Source organism: Protopterus annectens, chromosome 4.part0 (assembly GCF_019279795.1).
Source record: "Protopterus annectens isolate FY-2018-M chromosome 4.part0, PAN1.0, whole genome shotgun sequence".
Lineage (NCBI taxonomy): Eukaryota > Metazoa > Chordata > Ceratodontiformes > Protopteridae > Protopterus > Protopterus annectens.
In genome coordinates this window covers 567031019-567058314 of record NC_056733.1, presented here as the reverse complement: position 1 = coordinate 567058314, position 27296 = coordinate 567031019, and the positions used below count along the sequence as shown (strand labels likewise).

General features: G+C 40.3%; 1 protein-coding gene across 1 annotated transcript in view; it reads right to left on the bottom strand.

Annotated features, from left to right (window-relative positions):
- LOC122799443 (glycolipid transfer protein) overlaps positions 1-27296 on the bottom strand; it is a 631864-nt gene that overhangs the window by 466263 nt on the left and 138305 nt on the right. The gene's annotated exons all lie outside the window — the stretch shown is intronic.

Sequence of the window (27296 nt, the reverse complement as noted above, 5' to 3'; positions counted from 1 at the left end):
CAAGGGGGCAGGGATAGCCACCAGTGAAGATTTCACCCACACACTGCAACATGCACATACATTCATAGCCTGGTCATCATACAAACTGTCCATTTACTATGACAGTTTATTTGAAGGCTAGGCTATGGATGTCACTCATTTTGCCAATCAGAACTGTTAAAGTGAAAGGAAAACAGCAGTAAATAAGGACCTCCACCAAAGTGCAAAGCTACTTTCAATTTACATTTTGTAAATTTTTGGGATGTATTTCAAATTATTATAGAAGTTGAAGTTTTCATCCTTAAAACTGCAACATTTTACATTTTACCATGTACATGACACTTCAACAGGCTTGAAAATCAGAGATTCATCACTTTGCACTGTCACTGGAAAGCATTATGAGCTTCTCCCCCTGCAGCTAAGTTCAGGCAACACATACTTCCTAGTGCATTCATGTACAGCTGTACTTGTACCCCCTAGATACATTCAAAAGGCTAGCTATATTACATGAAAGAAAGGCAAACATTTGTGCTTTAATCACTACATGAATACCAGAAAGACAGTAGGATAAAAGTAAAACCTGTTTAACAATTCTGTTTATACATGGCGCAGATCAGTTAAGCAAAACATCAGCTTCTGCTTTTCAGCAATGACTCTTACATCACCTGCAAATCGAAGCAATGTTCTGTACCATGCTAGCTTCACTCAGACATGTATAAACTAAAGAAACAATTATCCGAATATACTTACACCATTTGCAGTTCATCTATATGACCCACTTGAATACACGCTGCAATCAAGTGTTGTAATCTCTGCGAGGGTTGTACGCAAGAGTTAATCCCATACCCACCATGTGTGGCTACTGTAATGAAAAATTTTAAGTACATTTTTGAGGAGTATATCTTTCGTCTTATTCTTTATCTCTCAGTGCAGATTGCTGTTTCACCCCATACTGAAATACACATCAACAACTTCCCAACCAAATAAAGGGGAGTTGTACTGCAGATTTAAATAAGGAAAGTAAAATGAAAACACAATGAGCAATAAGAAAAAAAATAATTACTGCAAATTGAATATATGGTAGGTATCATTCTAAATACGGCTATATGCACGTGTGTTTTAAGCAAAACACATCCTGCATGTTCAAAACAAAACGGTTTGTTACAAACACTTATAAAGAACCAAAGGCAGACAAGTACAGCAATACTTAAATAAAGGTTGACACTGAAAAAACCATGACAGCTAATTCTATATTTGCTTGCGAGGGAAGACTACGGTTACTTTAAATAAGCAATGTTTAAGAAAAGGAATGCTTATAGATTTTCACACTGAGTGATAGTATACAAAGGAGGTTGTCAGCTGGTATAATTTTCCACTTTTCAGCAGCCATTTATGTGGACAATGCAGTACATACCTCAGGGACTGCTACACTACTCACTGGATTTTTTTTTTACTTGCCGAGCATTGCAAGAACATCTTCTCCCCTAATCATTCATGTACAGCATGAAACAAATTATGTCAAATTCTAGTAAGACAACCCGGAGATTTAAGAAATGCACACAGTAAATTAAACATATTCCTTAGTGTAAACACTGTCATGACCCTTGTTTATAACTTAGGATATGTGCTTCTATGAGGGATGAAAAAGGGCCTTAATATTTATCACATGGTTAGCTTAGGTAATGGAGAAAATTAACAACAATTATTGATTATGCCTTAATTTTTCTTTGCTTATAGCAGCAAGGCACATAAACTCCTTACATAAAACTTGTTTAATCACAACGCCTGCCTTGAGGAATGCATTGCCTAATAATATGGTTCTATTCACACTACATGAAAAAGCAATGGTATTCTAGCAAATAACGATGTGAACCTGCAAATTACTGCATTTAACTGACTACACATTTCTGCTGAAAGTATGTTTGTGATGCTTCTGTCTACAGTAAGGATGTTTATACTTGGTGGCTGCCAGTAATGTCCCTACCAGTTCATGTGCTTGGCCTAGCTTTGTAAATATACTATTGCAGTATGCTGGGGGGGCTTAGACTTTTGTGGGGGTGGAGAGCAAAACCGATATAAAATGGATAGTTTACTATCTACTGGGCTGTTGGACACTGCTATTCGTACAGGTGTAACTATTTTTGTCTGATACCACCAACTATTTTGCTTGTTACCTGACCAGCATTGTGAACTGCTATACAAGCAAGGTATTAGTTATTCTGTGTGTGTTTGATATTGGTCTGCTGTATCATGCTGTTCACGGCTATACGCCTGACTGGCACTAGACTTGATGTCAGCTTGAAAGGTAGGGGTTGGGGAAGTTGGTTTTGCTGGTTACTAGATGGCTTAGCAGGCAGTGATGGCTATTCATTGGATAGAATTGTTCTGGTGAGTGCCACAATACGATTCATGGCCGATGGCGGCACAGTAACATTGATACTGTTACTTTCAGGTGTCCTTTTGGTCTGTTCTTTTAAAAACTGGGGATGGGATCTCATATTTACACCACACCATAATTATATTAGCATGGAACTGCCAATGCCTTTTAGGAATAAATGTTTAACGCATATCATAGAGCAAGTCACTAGAAAGTTAAGGAATGCGACACGATTGAATATGGCTGTGAGACATGGCCAACATGTCTACTGAGCCGTTGAATACTGCTATTCGTGACATGAATGAAAATGGCTGCGAAACACAGCCAGAATGACCACTGGTTACAAAACAATTGATGATGTGTCTTTCGGCTTTTCCCGATTAGGGGTCGCCACAGCAGAACTCCGGTCCGCTAATGACTGGCAATATATTTTTACGTGCCGAGTTGCCAGCCCTGACGCACAACCTTCAACGAAGGTACGCCCATTCACGCATGTCTCCACACAGAGGACGCTCTAACCGAGAATCGAATGAGACAATGTCTTGCTGTGAGGCGACAACACTACTGCAGCACCACCACCGCACTGCACCACTGGTTACACAACAATAAAATCAGAAATTATTGCTAAAAATTGATGAAAATGGATATATCACTGTCCAGTGTAAGAATTGTTAAAGGGCATTTTGAAGGATGGCTCATTACACTGGTAAACAGCATGACATGACACACAGGAAGGACTGTTATTAATTTCTGTACAGTTGTAAATGTGCAAAATATAAATATCTGCTGTAATAACCTGAAGCTCACATGTTATGGTGGACTGCAAAGTACCAAATGTGTGCTTCAGATAAGCACAGAAATACAGAGTGGAATCTGTTATCAAAGCTGTGTATCTGCCATGACTACTTCTTGTTGGCTAGCTATGCATTCCTTCATAACTGTGGACATAACTGAGTAGCCAAATCAATACAATCCCAACCAATACTCTAGGAGAAGCAATTGCCTGCATGAAAAACAGTCTGAATGGAACATTTGCATTTACTTTGTACCACAGAGTTATGAATTAACAATATAAGGACGATAAAATGGACATGCCAATTTTCATTTAAAAAGTACAGTACTGTTTAACTGCATGTCAAACTGCTCACTATATATCAAAGGAATGTTGCATGAGGCACATGAGATGCATAAGATTATGACTGCTATTAGCTTCTGACCAATTATGAATACATCTTATATGTTAACATTTGCACTAACATGAAAGTGACTCACATTATGGGGTACCACAGGGTATCAACATAGGTTCATAGATTTATACTAGGCTATCTGCCCTGGGACATTTACAAGCCTAGCCAGAGTGTGTTTGGCTTTCGCCACCCTTTTAGATTGGTTTACTGTGCCTCTGTAGAGTAGGTCACAGAAGATAGCCCTTTTAAGGTTAGTTTACTGTGCCCCTGTCTAGCAGGGACACAGAAGAGATCCCAGGGGTGAACTTACGATCTCCCATCCACTCGTCAAGATTTCTCTTGAAGAGGGTCAGTGAGGGGCTCTGCTTAACATGGACTGGGATTCTGTTCCAGAGTGAGGGCAGCCTCTGGGATATGAATCTGTCCCTCCAGCATGTCTTATTTATTTCTGTGCTGAGGTTTAAGTCCCTGGAGCGTGTAGCTCTCAGGAATTTGGATTTCCTGAAGTAGAGCATGTCCATTAATTCTAGGTTGGACATGGCTTTATACGTCAGGCATAGATCACCTCTGAGTAGGCGGTAAGCAACTGAGTAGAGCTGGAGTTTCTTTAGCCGAACTGCATAGGGCATCTGTTTGAGTCCCTTGATCCTCTTGGTGAGGTACTTTTGGGGACTCTCCAGTTGCTGCAGGTGTCAGGTAAGGTACATCCCAAATGGGGCATTGTATTCAATTATGGGCCTGATGAGTGATGAGTAGAGGGGCATAATGACCTCTCTTGTTCTACATGTGAACCCTTTCGTGATAAGGTGGGCTATATAGAAGGTCTTTCTAACCACTCAGGCAACGTGATTGTCTAAAAAGAGGTTTCTATCTACTTGGGTCCCCAAATCCCTAATTACTTCTTCTGTACTTAATGGATTACCACCTATGTGGTAATTTGTGGGCACTTTGTTTTCCCCGAAGGGGATGACTATGCACTTTTTGGCATTTAGCTTAAGGTCATGGCTCTGGCACCAGTTATCCGTCTCTGTGAGACCCTTTTGGAGGATGCTTGTGTCAGCCGGAGAATCGATTATGGCGCCCAGCTTGCAGTCATCTGCGAACTTGGTCAGCCATAGTCCTCCCATATTAGCCTGTACCTCAGAGAAGTATATACAGAAAAAGAGAGGTCCCAGGACTGAGCCTTGTGGGACCACTTGTAACTGGTCTGGAGTCTGACATGGACCTGCAATACTGACCATGTGGGTTCTATCCCTGAGCCAGTTTGCAACCCATCTTGTCACATAGCGGTTGATATTTAAGCTGGTAAACTTATTTATGATGCCCGAGTGGGGTATTGTGTCAAAGGCTTTTGCGAGGTCCAGGTAGGCCGTGTGGACTACCTTCCCTTCATCTATGGCCTTGGTAACTGTTTCAAAGAAGTCGACAAGGTTCAAGAGGCAAGATCTGCCCTTAAAGCCGGATTGGGTGGGAATCCAGTGTCTGGAGGTTACCAATGTCCTTGTTTATGAGTTCCATGATGATACGCTCCATAGCTTTGCAGACCAGACTAGTCAGGCTTATAGGGCGATAGTTTCCTGGGTCCATTGTGGTACCACCTTTATGGAGTGGGACCACTGTTGCTGTACGCCATTCCTTGGGTACATATCCTGTAGCAAGGCTGAGATTGAACAGTGACTTTATGTGAGGGTTTAGTTCTTCTTGGAGCTCATGTAAGACGCAGCCCGGGACACCGTCTGGTGACATTGGTGCTGTGTTTTTTGCTTTGGAGAGGGCAGCTCTCATCTGTGCATTTGTGATGTCAGGAAGGCTACATTCTGTTGGGATAGACATTTGGTCTTTTGGGAGGGAAGGGGGGGAGTTTGCACTGAACCGGTCTGCCAGGACATTGGCAATGTCTGTGGGATCAGTGCATTTTTTTGTCATTTTGTACTAACTCAGTGCATATCTGGGAGATGCCCCACAAATTCCTGACATAACTAAAGAAGGCCTTGTGATTATCTTTAGTGTCTTGTGCAATTTTTTTTTTCTTTCGAAGTTGGCCTTAGATAATTTTATGAGGGATCGTAGTTTCTTGCTAGTACTGATAATATAGTGTGGCAGATGAATTAGCAATTTTATTTAGTGCCAGAGTTACAGAGATACACAGATGTTTACATCTGGATGGTAGATTATTTATGAAAATATGCTTATTCTGCGATAACTGTGCAGCCAAAGCAGCATCTCAAAAAAGCTGGGTGGGAGAAAAAAACTTACATCACAAGAATGTGCATGCCTTTGGGAAACATTTGCTTTGCTTTTAACGAATATATTGATTACTGCTATAACTGAATAAAAATGGGCATGCCAATATCCATTTGGAAGCATTCCTAAGCTGCTTTGTCACAGTTTCAATCAATATAGTTAAGGAATGAGATAAGACTTAAAAAGGATGCACTGTAATAGACACTAGCTTCCTTCCTGCATGGTTATGAATTTGCGCTATATGCTGAAATGTGTGTTGATAATCTGAACCAAAAGACACTGCTATAAAATAAAGTTTAAAAAACATCAGACAAAAAATTACACTGATACTTGGTGTCTGAATTGCAGAGTTACAGTTGCTTGACCAATAAAGTATACATATATGCAAAATAATCATACTCTTGTTAACAATAGTACTGCCACAGTCTGGAGATTTTAACACCGCTGCCTCACAGCATTTGGTTATACACTTTGGTTCTTTGTCTGGAGTACCTTCTACGTGAAGTCTACATGTTCTTCATGTACTTGCCAGTTTTTGTCAGGTGCACTAGTTTCTTCTCACATCTCAAATATGTGTTTTGTGTGGAGCGGCATTCCTCTAAATACCTGGTGCATATGTATGCAGAGTGCACATGTGGAAATTTGTATGTGTGTGTGTGTGTGTGTGTGTGTGTGTGTGCACACACGTACACATCTCCCCTACAAAGAAGTATTTCCTCTGTCTTCCACCCACTAGAGTCGTAATTCATTCACGCTCCCCCAAGAACTATACTAGGTGGGTGATTGTGGAATGAAGGAAGGAATAAATGATCTCCAAGACTGAGTTTAATGAAAATGCTCCACATCTAAATGAACAAAGCTGCTGAAAGTTATTCTCAGACTACTAAGGGTACAGCGGTATTAACAACTGTTTGCTTAACTTCACTATTTTTTTTTATATAATTTATTGTACCATAAAAATCAGCATTATGAAATGAAAATGAAGACTACGTTGTGCAAGTTACTCATAATACTTAGATTTATTTAAAAGCAGTTTAATTTGCTTATGAATCTAAAAATGTCCATACTAGTTACAAACAAAATGTTTTAACCTAGTCTGGAGATCCTCATACGTAATGTATATAAACACTGACATGTGCTGCTGAAGTTCTCAAAGTTGTTAGGTTCCATTTGCCAAACTGCATACATAAAACTATTTCTGAAAAAAAAAAAAAGACTTTTCCTCCCTCTCTTTGACTACTAAGTAATAATAAATTACTATTCCAAGACATTAAATACCAATCCTAGATACATCCATAGAACTCCAGTCCATAAATATAAATCCCGAAAATACTACACAAATCCTTTTTTCTGGCTTCTCCCCACAGCTGACCACAAAGCCTCTTGGTGACCCAAGCTAAACACTGGTTACCCAAAGCCAGTTGTTTGCCCATTCCTAACCTGATATATGGTAACATAGAGTAGACCGAAGCATCCCAGTGCAGCCTCGTACAGCTGGAGCTTTTTTTCTTCTAAACTACCCCTAAATCCCACCCTTATGCACATATCAATGACACAAATGCATATCCTGCAGACAATTGTTGTTGCATCACCAGTCTGTTGTGGAGGGTGCTGCAACCCTTCTGATCTTCTCCAACCACGATCAGCAGCACTAACCAAAAACACTCTCCCCTTCCCATGGGAAAGGAAAGTAAGCAAAAGGCCGCTCTCTTCCAATCCCCCCCCCCCCACCAACTTCTCAGGAGCTAAACCTAGTAACCAAACCCTGGTCTCCTGGGTTTCATCCCTCTGTACCTTACAGCCAGCTATGAAAAGCTTTCTTTTCAGCTGTCTATTGCACTTGCACTTCACTATTAGTTAAGCGTCTAGCACTAAAAACAGTAAACATCTAAACCCTGCTCATTTGGGATACCATTAGCTTATAATACAAGTAAAATTAGGGATAAGTAAAAAAAAATATATATATATATATATATATATATATATATATATATGTCATCTTTGAAAATAATACAACTTTACATATTATGTTTCAAGTGTGTTAACATTTATTTTATTTATTTAACATTTGTTTACTGGGAAAGTCCAACTTGGAATGAAGCCAATTTTCAGCAGAGGCCCGGGGAAAAACGCTCCAAACGCATGTCTTTGTAGAGTGGGAGGAAACCAGAGTACACAGATAACACCCACACAAATGCAGGGAGGACATGCAGACTCTGCACAGAAGATATTTTAGGCAGTGTGTTGTGCAACCCAAGCACCTACTTAAAAACGAAAATTCCAGAAGAGGCCATTATGATGCAGCCAGATAAGCTAACTCCCTTTTTTGCAACGAGTTTTACAAGACAGCAGTCAGCTGATTATTCATAACTTTAATTTTGTATCCTGCTTAAACACACCTACAACAAGGAATTTTCCATTAAGATCAGTCAATAAATACACCAACAACTACCCTCACAAGCCAATGTTTCCCAGCTAATCCTTAAAACATTTGCTCTTTTTACTATGTACTGCCCGTACTGCCTCATAGACATAAGATAAAAATTGCTCTGGTCATTGGCTCGCACTCTTGTCCTGAAATGCAAAACTATGCAAAAAGCAGGATCACATGGGGCCACTCTAGAGTGGCATGACTGGGTATGGGAAATACGGTGCTACTTAATGCATTACACAGGTATCGGTATGAAGTACAGTGGTGTAAGACACCTACCCACAACAGCAGACATTTTAAGAGAGGTCAATGCAATAGAAATATGCAACATTTGGGTTTACCAACCTCTACTCCCTTTTTTCTGGTCAGACTTTGCTTAGCTGTCCCATTGTTCCCTATGTGAACAGAGAGGATTTTGTACCTTCAAAGCTACTGACATAAGGTGTGTGATGCACCTGTATGTCCAGTGTTGTAATTAGTACTTGCATTCTTTGAACCAGTTAAGTGCTGCATATGAAGGTGTACTTGTAGTAGCCAAACCCCACCTGCTAAGCAATACTATTCTAATAAAATCAGTAACAAATAAAACTGACACTTGTGAAACAGCCTAGCCTATGAACCTATCAGTCTATTACAAATCTAGCCAATAACCAGAAGTCAGTATCAAACTCTGTTCTTTGCATCTCCGAGGTAAAAACCTTAACCAGTATACCGAACCACCCTAGGGGTGAAATAGAAGTTTCAGCCATTAAAAAAATATATATACATACAGTTCCCAAAGGGGGTGAAATGATCTTGGCTTTAGTGTTGCAGTGGCTTGTCTTCCCAAGACCTGTTCACATAAGGAAGTCTCACCTTTACAGGTAGTTGTAACACCTGGGTAGATTCCCAAGCAGTACAAGGTTATTGTGGGAGAATGAGAACTAGAAGCTCATGTGTATCACGGTTTTAGTATCGCATTAATTTGCCGAACTACTAGCTCACAGTACTTGATGAAGATGTGACCTATATGCATATTGCAGCTTTTTACCTAGCTTGGGTGGCTACAAAGTGGATACAGAAACAGCTGCTACTACAGTATAATATACATGTTTTGTTAGTCAAGTAAAAAGGAAATTCAGGAGACAGACCAGGTATGGTTTGCTGAACAAAAGGCAGTTCCTTCATATTACGGAAGAACAAATAATAGATTCATTTTTTGGATTATGAGCCCGCCCCTACCTCACAGTTTAATTTTCAAAATGCTGGGACATGCAGTATCTTGTACTTCTTACAGATCAACCTGATGTATCATATAGTCTTTGAATGGCATGCATGACTGAAGGAAATTTAAGTAACTTCTCTTTACATAAGAAAGTCTGATATGACAGTGCCTTTTGGTATTTCTAGGAGCTGGTTTTCTGGAATAGAGATGCAGAAGGTGCTCTGACACTTATTTTCACATTAGAAGAACACTAATTCCAGTTGAAAATCATATCTTGAAATGAGAAACAATATATTGTGTGTTAAAATAATAAACAATTTGTTGATTCTTCACTAAGAATTCTGAAATGCTGTAATGATGACTATAAACTGCATACACAGTACAGAGGTATAAAACCTGTGGTGGTCTCAGAGAGATTAGTTCTCAGCTGGGATGCCTTTTATACAGAGATAATGCACTATCACGGAAGACAATCACAGGAAGTTATCCAAGGGGGAAAAATGAGTTATTTCTTGAAACAAAAAAAAAAAAAAAAAGAGAGACACGACACCTGCTTTGATTAATGATTACAAGTTCTTAGGTAGTTAGTAGGCATGTAGTCCAGGTAATCACTGATGAGCCTACAACCAAACAATTTACAAACCACCACCACAGCAAGTCCTGCCACAAGAATGAAGGATAACAATAAAACGCTCAAAGCCAAGTAAAGAATAGAAAATACAACCTAATTAAGTACTTTCATCCAACACTTCTAGGCTTTCTTCAGAATAAATAAAAAACTGACAGAAACAACTTTTATAACCATAAATTAGTCGTGATAAAATACGCACTTAAATTAAAAACAAATTGCTTATTTACAGATCTTGCTTTCCAGAAACAGTTATGTTGGCTTGCTGCCTTATCTGCCAAATCCTGCCATTTCTAACTTATTTTTAAAATTAACTTCCCTTAAATCACTATTTTCATAAGCCAAAAAAAAAATATCTACACACTTCCACGTCAGCAGGTGATTATACACTGCATTATTTTAATGAAATAATAGTGTCTCAAGATCCTTTTACTTAATTTAGTTATTACTAAATAAAGTGTTTCAAATAATGAGCACATAGCACTAGAATTCCATGTATTGCAGGATTTTGCATAAATAATCATTTTCGAATGTGAAGTCTATCAAAAAATACATCTACAAACCCCATATACACCAAATGACATCTTTAAATGTGGACAATCCATTTTAGGCATGGTTGTTCTGGTTACATCTTTTTCAAAGTACTCATTTTTAATATAAAGCTGTTAGCTTGGTGTTCCCAACACCAATTCATCCCTAAACAAAAGTACATGGCATTGTAGTCCACAGCTAACTTAGACAATTTAAATTTCACCTATTTTATGATTACTATTAACAACTTTGTTTGCAGTTCTTGTTAAATATTCAAAATTGCATTCTCTATTAGAAAGTAACTTTACAATAAAATGTATTTCTTTAATCCTTTGTAGTGCATGGAGCACAGTGATTATGCTCAGATACTTGGAAAAAGACAAGCCCGTTAAGTGCCAGAGTAGCATGTGACCTGACCTTACCAACTGTTAAGCACCCCCTGCTTGTGTTGTTAAAGTCAGGTGTACCACTCAGCAGTAAATGCTACCTGTACTGACTAGCAAATAGCAGCAGAACAAAAGATTTGTTTCTGCCTGCTGCCCATACCCTTAACGTGTCCCTTACTTCCTGAAAAAAAAAAGTTGCTAGAAAAACAGGATGTGTTCAGCTGCATAATGTGAAGGATACAAACTCAAACGAATATATGTTATTATTTAGTGACTTCAATCAATCCTTGGTGGCTTGTCAGAGAACCACAGATTTAATAAGGAACAGACCAAAAATATGAAGCAATAATCTGGATGTTCAGTGAAAATCTAGGAAGTAGAGAGGCATGAAAGATGAGTGTTAACATGATGTAAATATTGTAGGAAGAAATAGCCAGGGAATTGTTATAGCTAGGCTTGTATAGGCCCTAGGGCCGATAGCCTTGTACCAACCTATGAACACTGCCTTTCTGACATCCACCAAGTGTTTTATGGCTTGGAGATTAAACAAAACACTTAGCCATTTTTTCCCTGTAACTAACAATACATGGAGCAGACAAAGCTCCATGCACTACAAAGAATTAGGACCGTCTCACTGATCATAATTCTGTATTATGTGTTCTCAACATGGATGCTAAGATTCACCTCTTGAGCTCCACTCTCGTCATCCATATCTTGAACACACAACAAGTGGGTTTTACTCATGAGATTATTAAGAAAAAGTGTATTTTTTTCTTGAAATCTCTTTTAAAACAGGTAAAGTTTCAAAAATTAACTGGAGTTGAAGGCCGACAATATAGTGTCAAGCAAGAAAAACATGCACCTTTAAATGTGGATTTTGCACACAATGTGCCTTTAACTTGGTAGGTGGCATGATTATGTTGTGGCCTTCTGGTTTAAAAACTAGTGGTCAGCACTGCAATTATAATTCCAGGATGGCAGTTTATATATCTTTATGCCAAAGCTGTGCCACTTTTTATGTCAGGAAGATTAAGAGGCAGTTACGAGTCAGAATTAATGAACATGTTTCTGACATAAGGAGAAAGAACATATCGAATGCCTTATATGAACAACATGTCCACAACTGCACAGGATTCTTACTTTTTGCACTACATAAGGTTGAGAGGGATTTGAAGGGTTACACATGGAATGAGTGTCGCAAAGCCTATGAGGTTTGACGGGAGATTAAGTTGGATACAGACAAACCCCATGCTTGAACTTGCACATGCCTATTATTAGTATTTTAAAGTTGAAATCTTTGGATATATAATTATGCATATAAGAATGATTTTAACTTTTTAATATTTTTATTATATTGTTCTATGTTTATGCATCAATCTTACTTTTTATTGTTGCATTGTGTGTGTGACATGAGGTGATATGTTTTAGTATTAAATTATTTAATGTGACCATGTGAAAGTTTGTTCTGAAGAAGCCAGCCACATTTGAGACAAAAGTGCTTGATCTTATTAAATCACTGGTGCATGTCTTTGGATTTTGGGCATCTTTTGTGGTTATTTATTTATTTTTTTTTAAGTAAACACCAGTGACACTTTTTTTGATATTTACTTTTACATTTGTTGATGCCACAAAGTGAAAAACGTTTTTCAACGTTTACAAATTATTGACACAAGTAATCAAAAACAGTTCCACAGAAAACACAAACAACTTAAAAACTAATAAAAATACAGAAATAAATAAAAATGAAACAGCTACCCCATCACTAATTGAATAATTTGCTATACTTCAAAATATACCGTGTTTTCTACTCTACTGTTGTAATTTGGTTTTTCAAACAAGGGTTTTGTTTCCCCGAGGCAACTTTTGGAACATACAGTGCACTTTTGCATCTCCTATCACAGTCTCCCTACAAGTATAATTAAAACAAGAGCATGATTATCTCCAACTTTTCTGAATGTGTTTGGAAAGAGCATCAATTTGGCTTTTGCAAAGTCCTTTCAAGTTTGTTACTAGGCATCTGAATATTAGACTTGAAATAATAGCTTATGTGCTGAGTTTTTGGAGAGACAGAACTTCAGGTAACAGCCAAATTTGCAAGCAGAAGTGAGATTCTGGCAGTAAGTAACTGAACATGCACACACGCACACACACTCAAACACACAAACGTACTCGCACACGCATCTGCTAGTTATACATACTTCTCAACCTTGTGGGGCAAAAATGCTAGGCAAAGCTAAAAATAATGGGAACAAAGTTACAAAATCAAGGACAAATTTTAAATATTGCTCTTATACTCTTAGCAAGTTGCCAGATTAACAGGTTTTGCATTTGGATGCATTTTCTGAAGGGAATGAAGCCTGCAACTTAAATGTCTCATTATTTAATGATTCCAGTCAACGATTTGCCAGAAAGCCACACATTTTATGAGGCACAGATCAAAAATTAGAAGCAAAAATCTAGAAACTCTGGAGAGTCGAGAGGTACATAACTACATTTAACATTTTGTATCAACCCCACAGTTAGTTACATAACTACCTTGTATTTTTAAACTTATGAAAGTCAGATGATGCTACCTCTCACTCAACACGCCAGCATGTTGTCACAGATGACTCAACAAACACTGTAAGGAAATACAAGTTTGCAAATGTCAGACTGGTGCACACAATCATCTTCAAGAGGGGCCAAATGGGTGGAGCAGCTATATAAAATGTTACATGGTAAATATAGAAAGTAGTTAACAGAACTATATTAGCTATGTGAAAAAATATGCATTGCCCTATACTGATGGAGATGTGGCACAAAGGAAACCTACAGTATTACACATGACACGACTGACAATGGTGAAATGGAAAGGAATGCATCTACAAGTAATGTACTGTTACCAGCAGTGAATAATGATAATTTGTCAAGAAAACACTTCACACTTCTTTTTTCCTTCATTACCTCAGCTGATGAAAAAATACATTACAAAATTGTAATATGCAGACATGAAAATGCGCAATATTCTGGTTGTTAGAACTAGGCAACTTTAAAATGAATGTGATAAATGTATTCTGGAACACTGACACATTCTGACTTCATTGGTAGCTGCATTTGTTTTTCAACTACATAACAATTGCATGATATTATAACAGACAATTCACAATAGAAAGTAAGCTTGTCTAGCTGGAAAAATACCAACTGCACTCAGTCCTGGCTCATAATGAAAGCTTTATTATTGAACATTTCAAAAGAGGCATTGTATGTATGACAGAAACCACAGATCCTATTATTGTCCTTTTTTTGCTTCTGCAACAATTATGTAGTTTAACATTACATGATTGTTAAACAAAACGCTATCCAGTACGGCGATAAGTGAGCAAAGCAAGACAAGAAGGGAGGGGTATATATAGTTGAACCGTAAACACAATAAATTATATCAACTGATTTAGCAGACAGCCTGTCAGTCATTGGAAGGGTCTGGACAGAAAGGAGTACAGGATAAGCCTGTATGCTACATTCAGAATTCTATCATGCATTTAAAACATACCATAGAAAAACCCAGGGTACTACAAGGAGAATGGATTCCAGAAACATAATCAGAAAGGAATCGTATTTAAATGAGGATGAACAGGACCACGGAATCAGTGGGATGCAGCAAAAACACAAGGAGCGATCTTGAAAGCATGTAAAAGGAGATGATAAAACTACTATGTGGAGCCACCCATTTTTGGAAAGCTTCTCTGTGCAAAAAAAAAAAAAAAGGCAATAAAATTGTACCAGCACTACACCAAGAGCCATATAAGAAAACAGTAAAAAAATTTTGCAACACATCAAATGATGCAACAGAAGCTATTTTCACTTACCCAATGGGAAGATAAAAAAAAAAAAGGAGGAAGAGAAAACTTCTGCAGAAATCTATGTTAAAGTTAAATAGTTTAGCACGTAATCAAGTAACTCATTGTGCTATAAAAGCAAAGTGCTGAACATCTATAAATATTTCCTTAAAGAAATATAAGGGCTAAGGTTTTCCAACAAGAGGCACAGCTAAGCTGTCACAAATTAGAAGGAGAAGTACACAATTAAAGAAGGAGGCTTAGCCGAACATGGAGAGAACTCAACTATGGCATCGTTAAGAATAAGTTCCATGATGGTTTGGGAGGACCAAAGAAATATTGGTTTATATCTTTCTTTTGTTTGGCATTTAAAACTTATCAATACAATTTAGGCTTCCTTGGCCCAATATACAGTTCAATAATCTGCAGTAAAACAAAATTTGTGGAAAATGGAAAATGAAACCTCCAATTTGTCTCTAAGGCCACCTTAAGATAAAATATGGAACCAAAAAAAGAAAACCCTGGTATGTGGTACTATACAAACTACCCATGTCAAAATAGGTTGTTGTTGTGTCTTTTGGCTTTTCCCGGTTAGGGGTCGTCACAGCGGAACTCCGGTCCGCTAATGATTGGCAGTTGATTTTTACGTGCCGAGTTGCCAGCCCTGATGCACAACCTTCAATGAAGGTACGCCCATTCACGCATGTCTCCATGCAGAAGATGGCTCTAGCTGAGAATTGAACCGAACAGTGTCTTACTGTGAGGCAACAACGCTACCACAGCACCACCACCGCGAAACAGGTACTCTGTATAAAAAATGCAATAATATAAACTCAAGATGTTTTCAGGCCACTTCACCTGTAGTAGGTGGAGAACATGTCCAGGTTTCTACTCAAAAACAATCCATCCATCCCATCCATTACCCCTTTTTCCCCATTTTTGCACATGGGGTTGGGGTGTCACTTCAACAGTGAAATCTAGAGCTAATGTTTACACTGCTTGATGGATAGTCTTGACACAGTAGTTCTACACCACACAATCACATGCACACTCACATCTATGACCAATTTACAGTGTCTAATCCATCTACTACACGTCTTTGGAATGTGGGAGGAAATCCACATAAACAGAGGGAGGATATGCAGACTCTGCAAAGAAGGCACCTCAGCTGAGAATCAAACCAGGGAACCTCGGCCCAAAAATATAAAGAAGGTTTATGTTCTGTATCACTGATGCACATTGTTGGTATCATCCATAAATACAGACCAGGAGGCATTATCCCACCAATAGCTCAAGAAGACTATAGGTTGTCAAAATGTATTATACATATAATAGGAATGGCAGAGGGCATGACACACAGGTGAAGCAAGGTATTAAGATACTACAAAGTAAAACATACAAAAAAAGTCTGCTTTAAATGTGTTCAGAGATGACAAAATACAAAACAAGGAGTTCAGTGTTTAATGTTTACCAGATTTCAACCATGGCACTAGCCTGTATTGTTTGTAAGTGCAGTTATAGTATGGATCAGTACACAGTTCAAGCTAATGAGCTGGCCAATCTAATGAAAGGTCTGCAAAGAGGAAAGGACTCCTACTGACCCTAAAACCCAAAAAGCGAATTCTCATACAAAGCTTCGAAATGACAGCAGATTTAAAGAAATGAACCCATAATTTTACCCAATACCTTTCATTTTCCTGGTGAAAATGTTTGGAATTGTTTGCAAATGTAACTCCCTTTTTTTCTGAGAAATTTCAGCCCAAGAGCAATTATCTAGAACAGTGCTTTAAGATTAAGGAAAAATGTGCACGAACACAAACACATGCGCTTACACACACAAATGTGCACAGATGCATTATCAGGCTTTTCTCCATTGTAACTGCTCCACAAGTTTGTCAGACATCTTAATCACAAAGGACTTCAAATAGTCATCTTACTGGCAGATCTACAGACAATATTACTTTCATAAAAAAGATACCACTCAATTAACAGTTATTATTACGCACTGCAAAAGCATTTGCAATGGCTGACGGTGATCAAACTTAAGAAAACACTTCTGACAGTAGGAAGTCTTGGTTTACACAGAAGCAGCACCAACCTCAGAAATGAGCACTGAATAGACCACTGAAGCTATTCAAACACCGAAACATCCCTCATCAATACCATAAACCATCTTAAAAGTTTTTAATTAAGCCATATGACCATATGGAAAATTCCAGACAAGGCTACAAAAGAACACCACTGAAAAGCAAGGCTAATCATATCAGAGTTCCATCACATCAAGATACACATCAGCTGGTACATCTTGATGTAGTACAATACAGACCAATTTAAAGCTAAGATTTTTTTTTTAAATAATCATCTCTGTCGATATTGATACAGCAGTATGTTACCATAAAGCATATCTCCCTGTTCCAGTAACTGCTGAAAGGAAAGAATTCTTCAAACAATTGTGACAAGACTGACTAAGTCTACAAGAGTGCAAAACCACGGTGATGCACAAGTTCTGCTTTTCATACTGGAAACATCTGTCATCCTCAGAGAAAGGAAAGAGAAGGGGAATCAGCTTTCAAGAACAAGATTTTCTTTCTAATTTATTAATTTGATAACCCAGATAAATGTACTAATCCAAAATGGATAAATTCCTGCCAAATAACCCACGTCTCTTTGCAGTGACAGACAAACTATCAGACCCAAACACTCAAAACTACATTTGTGTAAATAATATGCAGATTCAGAGACTCTACACTAAAATCAGTGAAAGTAATGCCCTCCCCTACTGCAGGGAAATTTTCCCATCCCCATATCCCCTTAATATACTAATGCCATCATCATATAACTGAAAAGAAAGGTTAAATATGGTCTACATACAAATCCCGTCTTGCTGCATTTATGAACACACCAAGCATAAAACAGGACTCCACAGGATGCTTAGAACATGTTACTAGTCCAGAGAACACACTACCAGCAGATCAAATAGCTACAGTAAAAATTTCAGTGCATGGTGCTTGGGTGCAAGCAAACCAGAAGTCTCTTGGGAAGGTGAAGCATGCCTATTTATTCCAAAAACAGGCCACTAGGACAATCATCTTCAGAGGCTCTGCTACTGCAAATAACTTGCGGATAAACAGGAGGTATGAAGGGACTCTCTTCAGCTATATCAAGGCTACAGCAATCCTTGAATGGTCTTCATGGTGGATGAATGGAGGAGACTTCACTATGAACCTATGAGGAAGAGAAGTTAATCTTGACATCTGTAGGTGAGACCATTCACAACCAGGGTGACAGCAATTCCACGTCTTAAAAACAGACCTGATCTCTGAAGGTCATTTATGACAGCCAAATTCCTGCTTAACCTGCCCAGTAGACAACCAGCTTCTTTTGGAATGTTAACTGCAGACAAGAAGAAACCTATATGTACAGACCACTCCCAGAATTTAACTTCAATGCAGAGCAGATAGGAATGAAAGTTCCTTTATTTGCTGAAGTGTCTCAGCAATGCCACAGTCTGGTGTTGCCCCACAGGGAATCAATTTGTCTATGGACTACAAAGCTAGAAAAATGGGTCTCATCTCGAGGGCACTTGTGCAAAACAGCCTTTTTCTTGGGGCCATAGCCCCTGAAGAATGCAGCATCCGAGATGACCACCCCATATCCCAAGTAACTCACATCCCTGGTGACCGTGTTTCACAACTTAAGACCTACAGCACTGGTTTGCAGCTTTTCAACACATGTGCATGCATCCAAGGAATCCCTCTTGCTGCCACAACTTAGCTTTGAGTTTCTACTTTCTACTGTAGGACATTCAAATGCACCTATTTGCAAGGGTGTACACGAATCTTAACCTCCATGAGGCCCTGCACCCTCAAATATGCCACTGACAAAAGAAAGGAGAAAAGTTCAACTGCATTTTTCTTAAACTCATGCACACGGTCCAAATTCACCCTTATTTTTCCCTTGGCACTCTGCAATTGTTCCTGTTCCTGTTCTTGATCTTCAAATGCCCCCTTTCTCTACTGTACCATTTTAACTTTTACCAATCCTTCTAACATCCTCAGTGGTCTACTCAATGGCTCATTTCAGAGACTGGTGCTGCTTCTGTCTAAACCAAGACTTCTCTAATTTGACTACGCTTTTAAAAACATCTGCATTTCATCCTAAACATCTGCATTTCATCCTAACCCATTACCCCTCTGGAATGATCTCTCTCTCTCTCTCTCTCTGACCCAATAACACAGGCAATGGATTTCATTTCCCATTCTTTAAACTCACTGTTTTAATAAATATGGGGAAATGATAAAGCCTTTCTTTTATTTTAGTTTATTGCCTCTTTATCTCAATTTCTAAGTCTAGTTACATTTGATGAGCAGATCACATCTTTTTAACTATGCACTAGTGTTTTTATATATATATATATATATATATATATATACATATATATATATATATACACACACACACACACACACACACATATACATACATATATATATATATATATATATATATATATATATATATATATATATACACACACACATATATATATATATATATATATATATATACATATACACACACACACACACACACATATATATATATATATATATATATATATATATATATATATATGTGTGTGTGCATTGATTGCAAAAGTTATAACATTTGATACGCCAATTCCAGTGATATATTTCACTTTAGGAAGGGCTAATCTACAGCACCCCCCCAAAAAAGTAGCTTTTCTAGATTAACTCGCAAAGTTTTACATTTGCGCCTCATCTTCACTAGTACCCCTGAAGTTTTTCTGCTTACTGGTATGTCAATATTCTTGGCCAAAGCTGTGTTGGTGGGTATGTACAGAAAGCTGGCTTTCTAACACAATCTGCCTTTTTCCATTTTTACACTATAGTAACTTCATGGTCAAGCATCATTTATTTTGCTTTTTCTTTCTGTCCTCTCATCTCTTGTCCTAGATAAAGATCTGTCCAGCAAGAAAATGATTGTCTGTGGGACCTGGGTATTCAACCTCCTATGCGGAGGAGGAAAAATGTCCACGAATAAAATACCCTAGCGAAGCCAAGAACAAATGGATGACCAGGTGGGCTGCCTTAATAAAGGTACTGTGGGATATCGGTGAAGAAGCTGGGCTACCGGTAAAGCCTTGAGAAAGGCTGTGCATACCCAAGCGCTTGTGGTTGAAGGCTGAGTAAAGCCTTTAGAAAGGCTTCATATACAGGTTGTAGTTCCGGCTGGTCAGGTCGCCTGGTGAGAGGAACCACTAGTGTGGCAGCTAGAAATCAAAGATGAAACACACAGAAAAAACAGGCAAAACAACGTAAATGTGGCTAGGCTAAGGAGCTCTGCTTGCCGTGGTGGCAAAAAATCAACATAGTCGAAGTTCAGATTCCAGAAGGTCGTACTTTATTGAAGTAAAAAGTACCACAAGTACAATCACCATCGAAGCATTGTTCCTTAATGGAAAGAGTGATCCTGAGGATTTCCTTTTATAAGAGTACCTGGGAGTGTGTCAGTGGGAGCCAATCAAGTGTGGGTAAAAAAGCCTTTATTGTGATTGGGCACGACAACTTGACATCACATCTTACAATCTGATAGGTTAGATACCCTGAGCCAGCTCATAAGTGGTTAGTAGAATCACTCTAAACTTACAATATTGAAGTTTGGAGATTAGGTAAAATTAGCTAAAAAAATAACTAAAAATAGTCTTGCTGGAAAAAAAATCAACCCTTGCTGGTAAAATACATTGTTAGGCTACACTTTTCGAAATCTTCGTCAGGATGGTGGATGACCTAAAAGAGCATAATAAGCAAAGCCAAGCATACTAGAGAAATAGCAACAACATGTATGTAAAATAACATGTATGTAAAATAAGAAACATGCTACATATCCAAAAAATAAGATACAGAAACTAAAAAGAGAAACAAAATAGTGAAAAATTCTTAAATAACGGATATCAATAGAAACTAATGTATTAAGACATGGAACTGAAAGAGGGCTGTTAAAAAAAAAATCTTAAAAAGGCACTGATATGTAACCTGAAAAGCTAGAAAGACACGAAAAAAAAGTAATACTTAACCATTGTAGAAAACATGAAAGACATGATCTATCCCAGCAGAGTGTAGCCTCCCAATCATCTCAAATGCCCAGGTGAGAGCTGCTCTCTCTAAAGCTAAAAACACAGCATCAATGGGACCGTATGGTGTCCCCGGCTGTGTGCTACACGAACTCAATGAGGAACTAAACCCACACATAAGGCTGCTGTTTAATCTTAGCCTTACCAAAGGATACGTACCCAAAGAGTGGCGTACGGCAACTGTGGTCCCACTCCACAAAGGCGGTGCTTCTACTGACCCTGGTAATTACCGCCCCATAAGCTTAACAAGCCTGGTCTGCAAAGCTATGGAGAGGATCATAATGGAACTCATAAATAAAGACATAGGGGACCTACAGACATTGGATCCTACCCAATTCGGCTTTGTCAAGGGCAGATCATGCCTCTTGAACTTGGTCGACTTTTTTGAAACAGTCACCAAGACCATAGATAAGGGTAAGGCAGTTCACACAGCCTACCTTGACCTTGCAAAAGCTTTCGACACAATACCCCACTCGGGTATGATAGAAAAGCTCACCAGCTTAAATGTAAACCCATATGTCACAAGATGGGTTGCAAACTGGCTCAAGGACAGAACCCACAGGGTTAGAGTTGCTGGTGCCATGTCAGACTCCAAGCCGGTCACAAGCAGTGTCCCACAGGGCTCAGTCCTGGGCCCCCTCTTGTTCGGCATCTACTTTTCAGAAGTGCAGGCAAACATAGGAGGATTGTGGCTGACAAAGTTTGCAGATGACTGCAAACTGGGCGCCATAGTTGAAAATCCATCAGACACAGATATCCTTCAGAGAGGTCTCATAGAAATGGATAACTGGTGCCAGGGCCATGGCCTTAAGCTAAACGCCAAAATATGTATAGTCATACCCTTTGGTAAAAACAAGGTAACCCCAAGTTACCACATAGGTGGCAATCCATTAAGCACAGAAGAGGTTATCAGGGACCTGGGGACCCAAGTTGACAGTAACCTTTCTTTTGACACTCACATTGCCAAAGTGGTTAGGAGGACCTTCTACATTGCCCACCTGATTATGAAGGGATTCACATCCAGATCAAGGGAGGTCATTGTTCCCCTGTACTCTTCACTTATCAGACCAATGATTCAATGCCCCATTCGGAATGTATCTTACCCGACACCTGCAGCAATTGGAAAGACCCCAAAAGTTCCTCACCAAAAGGATAAAGGGGCTCAAAAATATGCCATATGCTGCCCGACTGAAGAAACTCCAGCTCTATTCAGTCGCATACCGTCTGCTCAGAGGTGACCTGTGCCTGACATACAAGGCCATGTCCATCCCGGAATTAATGGACATGCTCCACCTCAAAAAATCCAAATCCACCAGAGCCACAAGAGCAAGAGACTTAAACCTCAACACGGATATAAATAAGACGTGCTGGAGGGACAGATTCATCACCCAGAGTCTCCCTATGCTGTGGAACAGAATCCCGGTCCATGTGAGACAGAGCACCTCGCTGGCTCTGTTCAAGAGGAATCTTGACCAGTGGATGGGAGATCGTAGGTTTACCCCAGGGATCATCTCTGTATCACTGCTGGACAGAGGCACAGCAAACTAATGGGTATAGTATTCTTCAACCTAAGGGGTGGTGAAAGCCACACAACTCTGGCTAGGCTTATAAATGCCCTAGGGCAGATAGCCTAGTATGAACCTATGAACAAAAAAATATATATAGATGAACCATTGACCAAAAACAAATGAGTCCAAATTTGCCAGGGGAAGTGTCAGACCATGGGCTGGAGGTAGACTGGTGAGATCAAAACTGGCTGTCGCACGAAAGGTAACATTTCGTCGGTAAATCTGTTAGAGGTCCAGGCGCAGAGGTTGTGGTATACGGTGTTGTATCTTTCAGAGATACAAGATTGGAGTCAAAGATTCCGCATAGTTACGGCCTGGTCTTTTCCTTGCCTGCAAATGTATTTGCCACTCGAGTTCCCTCTTCCCAAGCAGCGAGTTGTGGTCCCCGCCTAGTGGGGATTTAGGGATGTGTTCAAGAACATGAAATTTGAACGTATTGTGTCCTAGGTTCCTGAGGGCATGCACTGCCAGCTGGTCTGTCACTTTCAAGTATTTTAAGTCATGCAGGTGTTTTGCTATCCTCGTTTTAAGTGAGTTGACCGTCTTGCCCACATAGAAAGCATTGCATTTGGTGCATGCTGCCCTGTAAATGACTCCTGTGACATTGCAGTTGCATCTGACATTAGGTGTATAGTGTCTCCTGCCATTGGGGCAGTAAAAGCCTGTGGCACCACTCATGTGTCTACAGTAGTGGCAGGGAGGCTCACCGCAGGCAAAGGTACCAGGGTTGTTAAGTTTAACTTGGCATGGGTGTTCCAGAAAGTCCCTAATGCTTCTCCCTTTTCTAGTTTTGAAGGAGAGTTTCTCTGGAAAAATGTGGCCAAAAGACCTGTTATTTGTGATGATGGGCCAATTGTCCATTACAATCTGGATGATGTCTCTGTAGTCCATAGAGAAGTCCAGGATGCAGTTGAACTGGAATCTAGTTTCTGGGGTGGTCTGGATGCTGGTGTCAGTTAGAGCCCTAGGGGCGCCAAGTTGGCGCTGGCTGATGATGGGGTCGAGGATCCTGTTGGTTAGCCCTTCTAAGTAGCCTTGGGCTAAAAAGTCCATTTGTAACTTTTGAATGTTGGTCAAGAAATCCGTCAGGTCCTGGGAGACTCGTGCTATCCCTTGCGATTTAATCATGCTCACCTTCTGTTTGAAGGGGTGCATGCTGGTGGCATGCAGAAAAAAAGTTTACCCTAGTGGGTTTTTGATAAAGGTTGTATGTCAGTGTGGTGGAGCCTTGTTTCTTCCTCAGGTAAAGATCCAGAAATCCAATCTCCTCTGTACTTTGTTTCCTGGTAAAACGCAGGAATGCGGTGGTGTTGTTTATATAAATGAGGAATTCCTCCAGTTCAACCTGGTTACCCTTCCAAACCAGGAAAATGTCATCGATAAACCTGTAGTAGCACGCTATGTTGTTAAAAAAGGTGGAACCGTATATGTGGTCCTGCTCCCACTTCCTTAGTGCCGTGTTTGCCAAACTCGGGGCCATAGCCGCTCCCATAGCGATCCCAGTGCTCTAGCGATAGTAGTGCCCATTGAAGTGGAAAAAATTGTTCTTGGGGAGCAGGGAGAGGAGCCTACCCAGGTGGTCCACTTCTCCTGGTATGGCCGTGTGGTCCTTCATGTAGGCTTCAGCCATGGCTGCAATGCAGAAGTCATGTGGCAGTACCGTGTAAAGGGACTCCACATCGATGGTGATGAGGATCCAGTTTCTGTCTATGGCTATGTCCTTGATCTTGTTGAGGAAGTCCATAGAGTCTAAAGTAAAAGACCTGTTGTTTTCTGCGAGAGGTTTTAGGCGAATGTCCAGGTAAAGAGCTATGGTTTCTGTGATGGAACCTCCGCTGGCTACTACAGGTCTATATGGAAGGTCTGCCAGGTTTTTGTGTGGCTTTGGTATCCCAAAGAACTGGAGAATCCTCGGGTGGTGGATGGAGAAGAATTCTGTGAGCCCTTCGTCAATTAGGTCCGTATCGTCTAGCCTCGAGATTTCTGTTCTGATGTCCTCGTAGGCTGTCAGCATTTGGTTGTGATCTACGCTGTCATAATACCGGTGGTCATTGAGCATACTGTGGAGCGTGTCATTGTAAGAGGTGGTGTCTGTCACTAGTATCCCCACACCCTTGTCAGCCTTTATGACTCTTCTCGAAGGGTCTGAGCGGAGTTGTCTGAGGGCTGCAAATTCTTCCCTGTTGGTGTTAAAAATCCTTTTCTTCCTCCGTTTGCATAAGAGAGACCTGATCTCAAGTTCACACTTGTCCTGAAAAGCTTATAAGACCGGGTTGGGAGGGGGGCAGAAGTTGCTTGGTTTTTTTAATTTAATAGTCGTAACAGTCTGGTGGTCCTGAGGCTGGTCTTTTTTACCATGTTGGTAAAAATATAGCTTTAGCTGAAGTTTCCTCATGAAGAGTCATAGGTCTATTATCGTTTTTGGGAGACTGGACCGACCCTGAGGGAAGAAAGTGAGGCCTTTTTGCAGAACCTGTAGCTCTAATTGGGAGAGCGGTGTTCTGGAGTGGTTCCATACCATGGAGGTTTTGAGACCTGGCCTCTGTGTCTTCTCTTTTTTTTTGGGGTGGGTGGTTGCTCGAGAAATTTCAAGTCCCTCTTGCCTTGCCAGTTGTGGTTCCTCCTCCCCGGTTGATACTGTGGGGAGTGTAGGGGTGGTGGGACGCAGACATCTATCGAATGGGTCCCTTGAGGTGAGGTCTCTGGGTCCCTGTGGGTCGTCTTGATGCTCATCCCAAGGGAGGGCCTGGCTGTCTTGGTAAGGCCCGAAGCTTGTATCTGTGGAGTCACCAGCATTCCCGGGGAAGTGGTCTGGTCCCTGTGGAGCAGGGGTCCAGGGAATCCGGGGCCCTCTGAAAATCCCATTGGCGTAGGTCCTGAGAAACACCTGGGTTGGCCAGTGGGCCCTGAGAAAGGCCAGGGCCTAACGGTGGGGTGTTGGTACTTAGCATGACCCCTATGGAGTTCTGGCTTTCCAATGGACCGACTCGGTCTAATGTAAGAGAGCATTCCTTGTTGGAGAGGGCCATGTCCCTTCTCAGTTTTTTGAGCCTCCTTTCCTTGATTTTGCCCTCAAAGTTGGTGAGCCTGTCCTTAATCATAAGAAAGTGCTTGTCGAAGGAGGGGAACTGTTTTCAGGTGGCCTCAATGGTCTCCAGGGCAGAGGAAAGTCTCTCTGTGCCTCCGGTTGTGCTCAAGGAGCAGGTTGAGTAGTGTGCTCGTATCCTCTAGGGTTTTCTACCTGTCCTGAATCAATTGTGCGTCAGAACCTCTGAAAAAAGGCTTCTTGTAGATGGTGAGGCCTTTTGGAGCGAGGATAAACTGTATGCACAATGCGAGATAAAAATGTTCCCATTTAGCGCAGATAAGGTTTTTTAGGGTGTCCTCTAGTTGCCACATGCGGTCCGATGAAGAGTCAGTCTATTGGTTGTTCTGCGTTGGGTGTTCTAGTTCAATGTTGATGGCTGGGGGTGTCAATAGGTCTTGTAAAGTACAGTTTTGTACCTACCATAAATGTAGATGTTCAAGTGTCTTCACTGCTGCAGTCATTACACTTGGGTTATCCTGCCGTCAGGCGGGCCCGCAGTCAGCCTGAGTTCCAAAGTCTTGGTCCGGCGTCAGTTGCTGTCGCATCTTCCCTGACGTCAGAGCGCCAGGGGTATATAAGTAGCAGCTGATGCCATTTTCTTCAGTTTTTCTTGCCCCAGATGTCAGGTGCCCCCAAAAATGGAAGGCAATACATATTGCTAATGAAACATACAAAAAAGGTAACAATAAAACCTTCATTAACCAGCAAATACACCACAAAGGTAGTATAGGTTAGTCTCTGATAAGAAAGAGGGGCTGGCGGGTGGGTAACCTGGACTGCAGCAGTGAAGACACTCGAACATCTACATTTATGGTAGGTACAAAACTGTACTATGTTCATCATGTTTCACTGCTGCAGTCATTACACTTGGGTAGAATCCCAAAGCTGAGTTTGGGTGGCTGGCTCTATAGAGGATTTGGTGTGGCTATGAGGCCCTGCAGCACTGCAGTGGCAAATCCAGCTCTGGATCTAGAATAAAGAGGCAAATGGTAATGCTTGGTAAAGGTGTGCACTGAACTCCAAGTTGCAGCTTTCAAGATATCTTTGGTAGGTACTCCTCTAAGGAAGGCAGTGTAAGTGGCAGTTGCCCTGGTGGAATGTGGTCTAATATTACTGGGCACAGGTTTCCCATTTTGTGTGTAGCAGAGCCGGATACAGTGTCCTATCCACTTTGAAATGGTCTGCTTTGAAATTGCCTTTCCCTGCGATCCTGCAGCATATGATACAAATAATTGTTCAGATTTTCAGAAAGCCTTTGTTTTGTCCAAGTAGAAGCGCAATTGCCTGTGTATGTCCAAGGAATGTAGAAGTCTCTCCCCTTTATTTTGGGGATTTGGATAAAATGTTGGCAAGTGAATAGATTGGTTAAGAGCCACACTGGAAACCACCTTAGGCATAAAGGAAGGGTTTGTTCTTAAAGAAACCCTGTCTTGGTGGAAAATGATAAAAGGCTCTACTGCCATTAGCACCTGTAGTTCTGAGACTCTTCGTGCTGAGGTTATTGCCAGAAGCAGAGCAGTCTTCCATGATATATATTTTAACTCTGCAGAATTGGCTGGTTCAAAAGGAGGCAAAGTGAGCTTTTCCAAAACGAAACTGAGGTCCCAAGTTGGTGTTGGTGCTCTCCGGGGCGGTCTTATGTTTTTAGCCCCTCTGAGGTACTGCTTTAGCAAAGGATGAGAAAAAATAGGAGGATCTGTGTTG